This window comes from Dermacentor albipictus, chromosome 1 (genome assembly GCF_038994185.2).
Source record: "Dermacentor albipictus isolate Rhodes 1998 colony chromosome 1, USDA_Dalb.pri_finalv2, whole genome shotgun sequence".
NCBI classification, from domain to species: Eukaryota; Metazoa; Arthropoda; class Arachnida; order Ixodida; family Ixodidae; genus Dermacentor; species Dermacentor albipictus.
In genome coordinates this window covers 303,908,239-303,920,490 of record NC_091821.1, presented here as the reverse complement: position 1 = coordinate 303,920,490, position 12,252 = coordinate 303,908,239, and the positions used below count along the sequence as shown (strand labels likewise).

The window sequence follows — 12,252 nt, the reverse complement described above, 5'->3', positions numbered from 1 at the left end:
ACAGCAGAATTCTGGCATTAGTTCAGAATCAATTAAGTTGGAGATTAGCATTGCTACGCCACCACCCCTTTTGCCTTTGCGGTTCATGTAGTAGGATTTATATGTTGGAGATGTAAACACGTTCTCTTCCGAGGCAAACCAGGTTTCTGAATACATCACAATATCAAAGCGTACTTGCGCTTCGCTAAAAAAATAATCGAGTTCATCCTGCTTATTTCCACCAGATCTAATGTTAAAATGAACACAACTAAGGCATTTTTAGCAACCAGTATCATAAAAGTTGTTAAGGTTTGTAACGTTTACCTGCGCAGTTGAGGAAGGAAGCATGGTGAGAGGAATACTAAAAGAAATATCAGGATACAGTGCCAGGTAAAATCATATCACAGCTTATCAAGGTCAGCCGCGCAACGAATGACAGCGGAGGAGTTACCTCCAGCCTCCCCCCCCCCCCCCGATTCCTCCTTCTCAATAAATCTAATGTAACCACTGTCCGAAGCTGTAGAAAGGAAGAAGACACCACTGGGAGCTGTCAAGATCGCCTGCTTTGTGCAGAGCGGTCTGAGCGGAATCTCAGAGCGGTATTGAGACGGCGGCGCGACTGACCATTCTGAATAGCGACCCGGGGGCGCTAGTTCTCGGACGCCACGGGACAAGCAGACGCGACAGGCGGATCATACACGACTCAAGGCCTCTCTGTAAGCGCTGAAAACTTCTCCCTTTCTTATTTTTACCCAAAAGTGTGAAGTGCTGTTCAAGTTCAGCGAAAATATATCGTGTACCTAGCCGTGAAAAAGGACGACAGAAATGTGGGCATCACCGGAATAAACAGCACGCACAGCAGAACACCGGCTGCACTTAGTTGCAGGACCAAGTTAAATGGCTGCTAACAACGCAAAAACGCGAATAAAATAAACGACCAGAAGCATTATTGGTCATCAACAATGAAACAAATATATTTTTAGGTCCTACAGTAGCTAAGTGTAATTAAATACGCAGCTTTTTAAGAATGTTTTCTCTTGTGGCTTTAACAGCCAGCGCTAGTTTTCTTGCGGCGTTCATCTGAGGAACTACCTAAAGAAGTTCAGTGCGGTGTCGTGTGTCACCGGCGCAACTCCTTTCTGCAAAGGGTCCTTCAGAGTAGCGAAAGGCGCTTACTGGAAAGGACTTTACTTTTGCCCGTGTGTTAGGGGTAACACGCGCAATTTTCCAGTCGTCCGGAACTTCGCAACGACGCAAGCATGCATTAAACACCTTTGCCAAAAAATGAGTTATCTGTATGGAATAGCGCTCTAAAAATGTATTTGAGATTTGATCTTGCCCTGTACTTTTTTTGGTGCTCAACTTCCTTAAAGTAATTAAGACATCTTCCCTTGTGACGATAGGGATTCTAGTAAAACATGTTGCTGGGCTAGTTGGTGCATTGTATCTATGTATAGGAATGTCCATATCATTAATAGTGGGCTGGGGTACATAAGCACTTGACGGAGAGAAAATGTGTGAAAATATATATTAAAAGCCTGAGATATTATAAAGCCATCAGTTTTGAATTTCCCGTTCAGTTTAATTTCACTCACCGTTCCATTGCCTTAACCCAGAAATCTCCAAAATTTAGCAGGTTCCATAGTAAGGTTCGTTACAGCGCAACACAAGCCAAGGACAAAAGAAGGTATAAAACGATAATACGGCGCTGGCTCTCAACTGATATTTTATTAACATATTAACTAAAATATATAGGTGCCAGTTTATAACCATGACATGCACGAGACACAGAGATGCATCGAGGCAGCTGTGACAAACTGACGCATAATCAAAATTGACATGGGTAACGCAGTTCTTTGTCATGAGGAGTGATAGGCGGTTCGCTGATGCATGCTATGTGCCTAATCTTTATAGTGTAAGCCTCAGCGATTGTAACGAATGTAGGGAGAGTGACTTGGTATGAATGGGTTCGCGCTTCATTTACTTTAGTTGCCAAATTTCTTTTCAATTCATTGAAGGTCTCGGGTGTTACTTCTCTACGCTTTCTAAGTCGCTTGAGTCTACGTTTAATAAAGAAATATCCCTAGAGAACCATGGATTCCTACGGTTCATACGTACCTTCCGGAATGGGACATATTGTTCACTGGAGAACATGACTGCCGTTTTAAATCGTGCCCACACGGCATGAACATCATCATGCGTACTGTGGTTTTGTGCAATGTCCAAATAATCTGTGATCGATATATCATCAGCGCGATCAAAGTATTTAATGCTCATTGAATGAGCACTCGACTGCCCTGCAGACCTTCGATAAGACCAGGAAAGAAAGAATAAGCTGCGATCTGACAAATCATATTCAGTGAGGTGAGACTGAGACTCAACTAGCCATTTTCGTTCACGACCTGCATGCCAACCTTGACGCTAATCTCCAAACCGACGCAATCTTCCTCGACTTTGCTAAGGCATTTGACAAGGTACCCCATAACCGCCTATTTCTGAAACTTTCCAGCCTAAACTTGCATTGTGACATACTAGCATGGATAAAAGAATTCTTGACTCATCGCTCCCAATCAGTCATCATCAATAAACAAATGTCTAGCTTACTACCAGTTTCCTCAGGGGTACCCCAAGGATACCCCAACTTGTGTTTGTTGTACACTGCTGTGAAATTTGTTATATTTATTTATGTATGTGTATGTAATTATGTATATATATATATGTATACATTGTTTTTGCCTTCTTATGATATATGCGACGGAGTCTGTGTTAAGTAATAAAACGCAAGATAACAGATTGTAATTGTATACTAGGAGTTATCTGACACTACTGTATTATAACTAGTTTCTATGTAATAACACGAAAATGTCTATGTATTTCTGTGTAAAAATAGTCTTGTATCTACACTTCATGAGTGATTGTATTGCTACACGAGCCGCTACCGTGCCTATCTGGGAGACCGGAGCTTTGTCAAGCCGAAGAATTTTCGGCTTTTATTCCGGCTCTCCCTTTTTTCACCTTGTATCGAGTGGTGAAAATAAAAATGATGATGATGATGATGATGATGATGATGATGATCCGTCCTTGGGCCTCTTTTGTTTTTAATTTATATTAACGACCTACCTCAGAAATTAGATTGCCATATTCGGATGTTTGCCGACGATTGCGTTATTTACAAAACAGTTACTGACACCTTTAACCAACAATCCCTACAAAATAACCTAAATCTGGTAGAAAACTGGTGCAACGACTGGCTAATGACACTTAATATAAACAAATGCAAATATATATCTTTCCACCGTCACACTAATCCTCTCCTGTTTCCCTACACTATCTCTAACGTTCCTATCGACCCTGTCCAATCATATAAATATCTCGGTGTTCATCTTAGCCAGGATCTTACGTGGAATAGCCATATCGCGAACATTATTTCATCTGCTAACAAAACGCTTGGCTTCCTAAAGCGTCATCTCCACTCTGCCCCCCTGCATGTTAAGCTACTCGCATACAAATCACTAGTTCGATCAAAATTAGAATACGCATCGCCCATCTGGTCCCCGAAACAAGTATACCTTGCTAATTCACTTGAATCAGTTCAAAACAGGGCAACTAGATTCATTCATTCCTCGTACTCTTTTGATATCAGCATATCATCTCTGAAATCGCAGTCCAACCTACCTACTCTTGCACTTCGTCGCCACATTTCTAGTTTGAGCTTATTTCATAAATTCTTTTATTCCGAGCTATCACAGGAACCCTACATCTGCCCTCCCCCACCACGTTTCTCTCTTCGCACCGGACATCAGCAGCAGGTGTCTCGACCACGAGCACACACAGCAACTTTTGCTTCGTCATTCTTCCCCCGGACTGCTTGCGACTGGAACGACCTTCCCCAAGAACTTGCTGCCATCACATGCCCATCTATGTTCCTTAACCAAATTACGCGTGCGCTTGCATCACAATAATCATTTTTGTTTGTATAACTCGTTCAACATTTTTCTGTTTACTTTGTTAACCTATATGTGTCCCACCCCTTATGTAATACCCTCACATGAGGGTCTTTAAGGAAATAAAGTGAAAGTGAAAGTGAAAGTGAAAGCGAAAGTACTAATAGCACCAATTAAAACCATATCACTTACAAAGGTTCACAGACAATTTAATCATGGTTTAGAGCTAACATTGTGTCTAAAATACCATCCCTGGATTTAGATTTCCCGTAAACTAATTTATCCCATTTATTAGCCGAAAGGTTGAAATCTCCTGCAATAATTACGTGTCGTGGACGGTTTAGAAGTAGCTGGTCGTAAAGTTGTTACATTTCAGGGGGTTTAAAAACAACACAAAGCATAAATGTGACCGCATTAACAGTGACGTTCAGAAACAGGCTTTCGTGATCGGCAATCTGGCTTATCAAACATACATCAATACCGAGTTTAGAAATAACAGCAACTCCTTCACCACGGGTGCCTCGAACACGCCTGTGCATCTGATAGCCGCGGGGAATAATTTCATTATTGCGTACGCTATCATGCAACCACGTCTCAGTGACAGCAAACACATGACAGTCGTAAGTCAAAATCAATATTTCTAGTTATTCCATTTTATTCACAATGCTTCTTGCGTTAGAACATTCGTAAATTTCGTAGACCGTGAAAGCTACGCTCTTTGTGTAGGATCTTTCCCGGATCGCACAACACGTGTATTCGAAACGTCATTCCATGCGTAGAACTGGGAATCGATACGAAGCTTATCGTTCACCAGTGCGACCTTCTTGCCTTGCTCTTTTTGAGCTTTGGCACTTTGCCATAACCGTTTTCGTTTTCTTAGTGTTCCAACAAAGAAGTCATATTGCACGGAAATTTGCGTCTCCTTAAGCTTTTCCAGTTGCGTAGCATTTATTTTTTTCATATAATTTTGAAAAAGACAGGATTACAGGTCGCTTTCCAGGATGTTTACCCAGGCCATGTATTCGGGCAACATATCAACACTTCGTGCCAAGCCTGTCCTTGAACACCTCCTTGATTACATGGTGTCGCAGATTAGCCTGTTTCATTTGCTCGGGCATCTATGCCGAAAACCACAAGATTAGACCTCCGACTCCGATCTTCTAGCTCTACCTGTTTTGTCTGTTGCAAGATGAGTGTTTGTTGAAGTTTTTCAACAGAATTGTGAAGGGTTTCACAATTTTCTACTTTTTGTACTATTATTCTGACATTCGTTTCCAGGTTGGCCATTCGTGTCGAAGGGGAATTGACATCTTTTGGCGACTTCCAACCGCTTCTTAAGCTCTACCAAGCCATCCCTAATAGTCTTCTGCGATATATCAGCGTCTGGAGCATATCAGCACTGCAAGGACCCGGATTCAATTCTACACCGCCACAAACTAACAATTTGCACACATGGTAACACTCATAGTCTAAGGCGATCAAAGCCCGTGGGCAGGGCACAACAACAACGCCTCTTTTATCGCTGCGGCATGAGTGTGCTATCGTGCTGCCCTCTTGTGGTAGGGAGGGCGCCAAGGGAACCACGTAGGTGTCCGATAAGAGCGTGGTGACACCACACGCTTAATACAACTTTTTCCACGTGCGGCAAATCCAGCGACGAAAACGATCAGCTGCAAAGCAGATATATCTTTTAGTTGTGTGCTCAAGATGCACTGCTGCATCTGCTGCCACAAGCCGTAAACCACAGCTTCAGCTGTTAGGGTGAACTTTTACGCCGGCATTTGTACAAATATTCCTTGTCCTAAATAAAAAAAGTAATGATGCCAGTTTTGCTGCTAATAATTATTTCCCTTTGTTCTACTTCATGAATGCTGTTAATGTACGTATTTTCTTCTGTTCCTCCATCACTCAATGCTACGGTTGTCATGTTTCTACAAATAAAGGTGCGCCGCTCGAGCTGAGCTCTCCTGATACAAGACCCTCTTCTGTAGTTCTCTCATTTTGGATGCGACAGTTGGCTCGTCTGAAGCATTCATAACTGTGCGTGTGATCGAGAAAGTAAATGTGATCGACAACGCTAAGCGCCGTTACGAAGAAATAAATGACAAAATACGAAGACACAAGGATCAAGAATCGAATGCAGGCAACTACAGCGAAATAAAACTTGGTCGAAAGCGTTTCGCAAACGGACAATCATGAAGCGCGTAGGCATTTCTTCATTGCCATAAACGAAGACAGGTGGCGTACAATTTGGGAAGGTTTGCTTTAATTAGTCTTCGCGGCATAGAATAGAGAGCGTGAGGCCGATTTTAAAATTCGGTTAAAGTGCCGACTGCTAGGCGTTGGGTGCAGGAAATGAGACGGCTGGGCTTTTCTTTTTTAGTTGATCCGGTGAATATTTTTCTTTGATGGTTGAACCTTTGTGAAGTGCCATAAAGTCCATGCAATCATGGCACTTGTTATGCAACTCCTGGGCTTAAAGATTAGGAAGCGAGCTCTAGCTAATTTATTACAAACTATCAAAATCAGCTTGGAGTGGTGCAAGTAGGAGATAAGGGCGTGATGAAAGCCTCTCACTCTGGTATAAGCGAGAGGAAGCGAGCCCGCGCACTCGACCTGTTTGCAAACGTTTCTCGACTGTTTACCGACAGGCTAACGAGCTCTATATAGGTGGCCGGCGGAGAGTTGTGCACCTGGCCCAGCATTCCCTCCCGCCGCAGGCATCTTTGTGCCCGGAGCGGCCGCGAAATCATTATCGGGCTCCATTACGCGATTGGTTTGCTGGTGAGCATCGCCGGTCGCCGATGTGATGCCAACGCTCCTCCTGCGGTATGTGCGCCAGTGTGCAAAGCTGCGGGGGAAACCATACTGCAGGCAGGGTGCAACACGTTCCCCTAGCCCCTCGCAAACTCCCCGGAGAGGCTCGTCAATCACCCACACTCTGTCGGGACGAGTGTCAATAAGGGAGCCGGGGGGGGGGGGGGGGGGACGCCAACGAGACTGGTGGAGCGCACCGCCTGAAGTGCTGCTTGCACGGAGGCGGTCTTCGCGCTGTGTAAGGAAAGTGTATTTGTGAGTTGTCAGAGAGTAGGTGAAGGCCTGGAAGGCTTTGCGATGACGCACACGCTTGATGATGCCACAAAGGCTCGATCTGCGGCGTGTAACTACCGTGACCTTCGTCGAAATATTCGAACGTGGTGTACTGTGCAAAGTGGCCCACCGCACATGTCACGAACATACGGGTGTACTTCTTCTGCGAAACATGTCCGGAGTTAAAAAAGCACTCATGGCGCAAATAATAAAATAAAAGCTGCTGAAGTTGGAGGATTCTCAAAGCCAATGTTTATCGCTCTGTGAAAATATATATATATATATATATATATATATATATATATATATATATATATATATATATATATATATATATATATATATATATATATATAGTTGAAGAAACCGAGGAGCACACTTACGAAAATTGCATTTTTAATGGTTTAACGTTCCGGCCGTGGCACGGCCTTCGTCAGAATAAACACAGATACAAGTGCGCACCCGCTTTTATGGGCATGCGCACGTAGGTATAATCAAGAGTACATGCACGTGTACACTTGCAAGTAATTACAGAAAAAGTGCAGCAGTCTGTATATCTTGAGCACGATAAATGCGATAAATAATATGTATGAAATATCATTATGGTATCGCGATGATTATACATGAGATCACAGAATGATATCAAGTGACATGGCAAGACTCAGAACAAATTGATTTGGCATGATTTGTCAATGCTGTAAAAGAATATACACACCAAGATATGGCAGAAAGGCACGACATTTTTCCTACGCTCTCGTTGATACCAGATGAAACAGTGTTAAATTTATGAATGAGAAAGAATTCTATATATATATATATATATATATATATATATATATATATATATATAGAAGAAAGGGTTTTAACCGAGGGACCCGATATTTATTAGTCATATAATGAGAAGCCAACAAACACTGACACCAAGTACAACATAGGGGAAATTGCATGTGCTTAATAAATGAAATAAAGTAATGATAAATTACTGGAAATTAAAGTGGATGAAAAAACAACTTGCCGCAGGTGGGAACCGAACCCACAACCTTCGCATGTCGCGTGCGATGCTCTACCAATTGAGCTACCGCGGCGGCGTTTCCCCATCCACTTTCTTGGGTATTTATGTGTACTAGTAGAACCCTGGGAGTGTTAGCCAGCGCCCCCACTCACAGACCTTGGCGGCGGACGTGGAACGTCTTTTTTTGCCGCAGGCGTCACGAGAACGTGATCTTTTCGGGTGAAGGCAACTGGTCAATAAACCCACATATGCTACCTGAAGGCATCAATGTTGCCGGATTCGAGACCCTCGTTAAGTGATAAACGAGAAGAAAGGTTTTTAACCGAGGGACCCGATATTTATTAGTCATATAATGAGAAGCCAACAAACACTGACACCAAGTACAACATAGGGGAAATTGCATGTGCTTAATAAATGAAATAAAGTAATGATAAATTACTGGAAATTAAAGTTCCAGTGTTCCACTTCCAGGTGGTTCCAGTGTTAGCCAGTGTGTTCCAGTGTTAGCCTCCCAGCCTTCCAGGCTGGGAGGCTAACACTCCCAGGGTTCTACTAGTACACATAAATACCCAAGAAAGTGGATGGGGAAACGCCGCCGCGGTAGCTCAATTGGTAAAGCATCGCACGCGACATGCGAAAGTTGTGGGTTCGGTTCCCACCTGCGGCAAGTTGTTTTATGCGAAGCATATTACGAGAGCTCAACCCAGCTCCTCAGGCGCGGCGGTGTCGCCATGAAACCACGTGACACCGTGACGTCACGACAGAGGAGAAGTGGCTTTGGCTCAACTCTTGCAAGACGGGCTGGGTGGGAATCGAACCAGGGTCTCCGGAGTGTGGGACGGAGACGCTACCACTGAGCCACGAGTACGATGCTTCAAAGCGGTACAAAAGCGCCTCTAGTGAATGCGGTGTTGCCTTAGAAACGAGCTGTTTCTAAGGCGTGCGTCTCTTGCTCAGGCGCACATTTCGTTGCCGCGCCGAACGCTGCTTTGCTCGACGCTCACCGCGTCCAATGCGGGGCGCGTAGTCGCTGCCCTGTAGCCCATTGTCTTACACCCCTTGGCGGGTCGACGGGAACGCTGTCGCGTTCCACTCTTGAAGGCGAAGCAGTAATGCATGAGTTGTTTCTTCGTCTAGCCGAACCAAATATAGCCAAGCAACAGCAGTTCACCAGGCTAAACAGTGGTTCAACAACTAAAATAAAGGCTATTATGCTTCGCATCCTGGGCTTAACCTTACCTAAGCCACAGCCATATTTTTTCATCCACTTTAATTTCCAGTAATTTATCATTACTTCATTTCATTTATTAAGCACATGCAATTTCCCCTATGTTGTACTTGGTGTCAGTGTTTGTTGGCTTCTCATTATATGACTAATAAATATCGGGTCCCTCGGTTAAAACCCTTTCTTCTCGTTTATCACTTAACGAGGGTCTCGAATCCGGCAACATTGATGCCTTCAGGTAGCATATGTGGGTTTATTGACCAGTTGCCTTCACCCGAAAAGATCACGTTCTCGTGACGCCTGCGGCAAAAAAAGACGTTCCACGTCCGCCGCCAAGGTCTGTGAGTGGGGGCGCTGGCTAACACTCCCAGGGTTCTACTAGTACACATAAATACCCAAGAAAGTGGATGGGGAAACGCCGCCGCGGTAGCTCAATTGGTAGAGCATCGCACGCGACATGCGAAGGTTGTGGGTTCGGTTCCCACCTGCGGCAAGTTGTTTTTTCATCCACTTTAATTTCCAGTAATTTATCATTACTTTATTTCATTTATTAAGCACATGCAATTTCCCCTATGTTGTACTTGGTGTCAGTGTTTGTTGGCTGCTCATTATATATATATATATATATATATATATATATATATATATATATATATATATATATACATAGTTACGGCTGAGGAAGCGTGGTGCAAGGCGTGTGTGCACATGCAAACCGCAGAGAGAGTGATTAGTACGTCCTCGCGGATCTTTTACTTGCGATACCTCGAATGTTGTATACATGCTTGAGCGCACAGTTATCAGAAAACAGTATATTGGCCAAACAGAAACCTCGTTTCGAATACGCTTTAATAACCACAGATCGCATGCCAATACGCTTCCTAACGTTCCATTATCAAGACGTACTCGGTTACCAGGGCATTCTTTCGAAAAACTCAGGGCCACTATACTTGAATCTGGCTTTCATTCCCATCACGATCGCGAAGTCCGCCAGTCAAATTAACCTATAAGTTTAACACCGTGTCATCTGGCATTAACGAAAGCACAGGCACACTAACCAGCGTGCCTACTAAGCATGCTTGACATTAGCCGTGACGCCTTATCTATTCTATGAGACGCAGCTTTCTTTCAAGAACCCTCTATTTATATTGTCTTTTTTTCGCTGTTGCGTCAATTCTGTCACATAATGTCCGTAGTCTGCACACGACACTGTATTCCACCGTACGCATGCCAATAAAAGCCCTGGTCATTCATCCTGCTCGCTATGATGACTACTGAGCAGTGTGCTTCACCTGCACCCTGAATGCACTATCGCGCAGTGCCTTATTATCTCCATGTTTCTTTTTATTGTATTATTTTTTTATTGCTGATTGCAAGTGGTTTACATTGTAATATTGATTAAACGAACGATTCATTTCTGTACTGTGCGCCACATGTGTGTTATCGCTATCGCCAGTGGTATCGCTATATTTATGTTTTTTCTTGTTGTTATTATTGCGCACAACTTTAGCTGATGTATCGCGGGTGTATATGGAAGCCCAAATGCATGTATATGTTACTGTGACAAAGGCTGGTCCACCAGCCGAAACGTCAGTCAAGTATACTGTGCTTATCCAACGTACGTCGTACTCTTTTTCTTATATATATATATATAAACGAGAAGAGAGGGGGGGTTAACCGAGGGTGCCAATTTTTATTATTCATATCATAAGAAGCCAACAACACCAAGGACAACATAGGGGAAATTACTTGTGCTTAATGAATGAAACAAAGAAACGATAAATTAATGGAAATTCAAGTGGATAAAAAACAACTTGCCGCAGGTGGGAACCGAACCAACAACCTTTGCATTTCGCGTGCGATGATCTACCAATTGAGCTACCGCGGCGCTGTTTCCCCATCCACTTTCTTGGGTATTTATGTGTACTAGTAGAACCCTGCGAGCGTTAGCCAGCGCCACCACTCACAGACCGGCGGCGGACGTGGAACTACCTTTCTGCCGCAGGCGTCACGAGAACGTGATCTTTTTGGGTGAAGGCAACTGGTCAATAAACCCACACATGCTACCTGAAGGCATCAATGTTGCCGGATTCGAGACCCTCGTTATGTGATAATCGAGAAAAGAGGGGGTTAACCGAGGGTCCCGATTTTTATTATTCATAAGAAGCCAACAACACCAAGGACAACATATATGGGAAATTACTTGTGCTTAATGAATGAAATAAAGAAACGATAAATTAATGGAAATTCAAGTGGATAAAAAACAACTTGCCGCAGGTGGGAACCGAACCAACAACCTTTGCATTTCGCGTGCGATGATCTACTAATTGAGCTACCGTGGCGCTGTTTCCCCATCCACTTTCTTGGGTATTTATGTGTACTAGTAGAACCCTGCGAGCGTTAGCCAGCGCCACCACTCACAGACCGGCGGCGGACGTGGAACTACCTTTCTTCCGCAGGCGTCACGAGAACGTGATCTTTTTGGGTGAAGGCAACTGGTCAATAAACCCACACATGCTACCTGAAGGCATCAATGTTGCCGGATTCGAGACCCTCGTTGTGTGATAATCGAGAAAAGAGGGGGTTAACCGAGGGTCCCGATTTTTATTATTCATAAGAAGCCAACAACACCAAGGACAACATAGGGGAAATTACTTGTGCTTAACGAATGAAATAAAGAAACGATAAATTAATGGAAATTAAAGTGGATGAATAAACAACTTGCCGCAGGTGGGAACCGAACCCACAACCTTCGCATTTCGCGTGCGACGCTCTACCAATTGAGCTACCGCGGCGCTGTTTCCCCATCCACTTTCTTGGGTATTTATGTGTACTAGAAGAACCCTGCGAGTGTCAGTGTTTGTTGGCTTCTTATGATATGACTAATATATATATATATATATATATATATATATATATATATATATATATATATATGCAGCACTTATCCCGACATTTATTACGCGTCGGAGATGCGGCGAACCGACCACGCCCAAAGCGCG

General features: G+C 43.6%; 1 non-coding gene across 1 annotated transcript; it reads right to left on the bottom strand.

The window, feature by feature from the left end:
- Positions 1–11,972: 11,972 nt before the first annotated feature.
- Positions 11,973–12,045, bottom strand: TRNAS-CGA (transfer RNA serine (anticodon CGA)). The gene has a single exon. It is a non-coding gene; the product is annotated as a tRNA-Ser (tRNA).
- Positions 12,046–12,252: the final 207 nt, after the last annotated feature.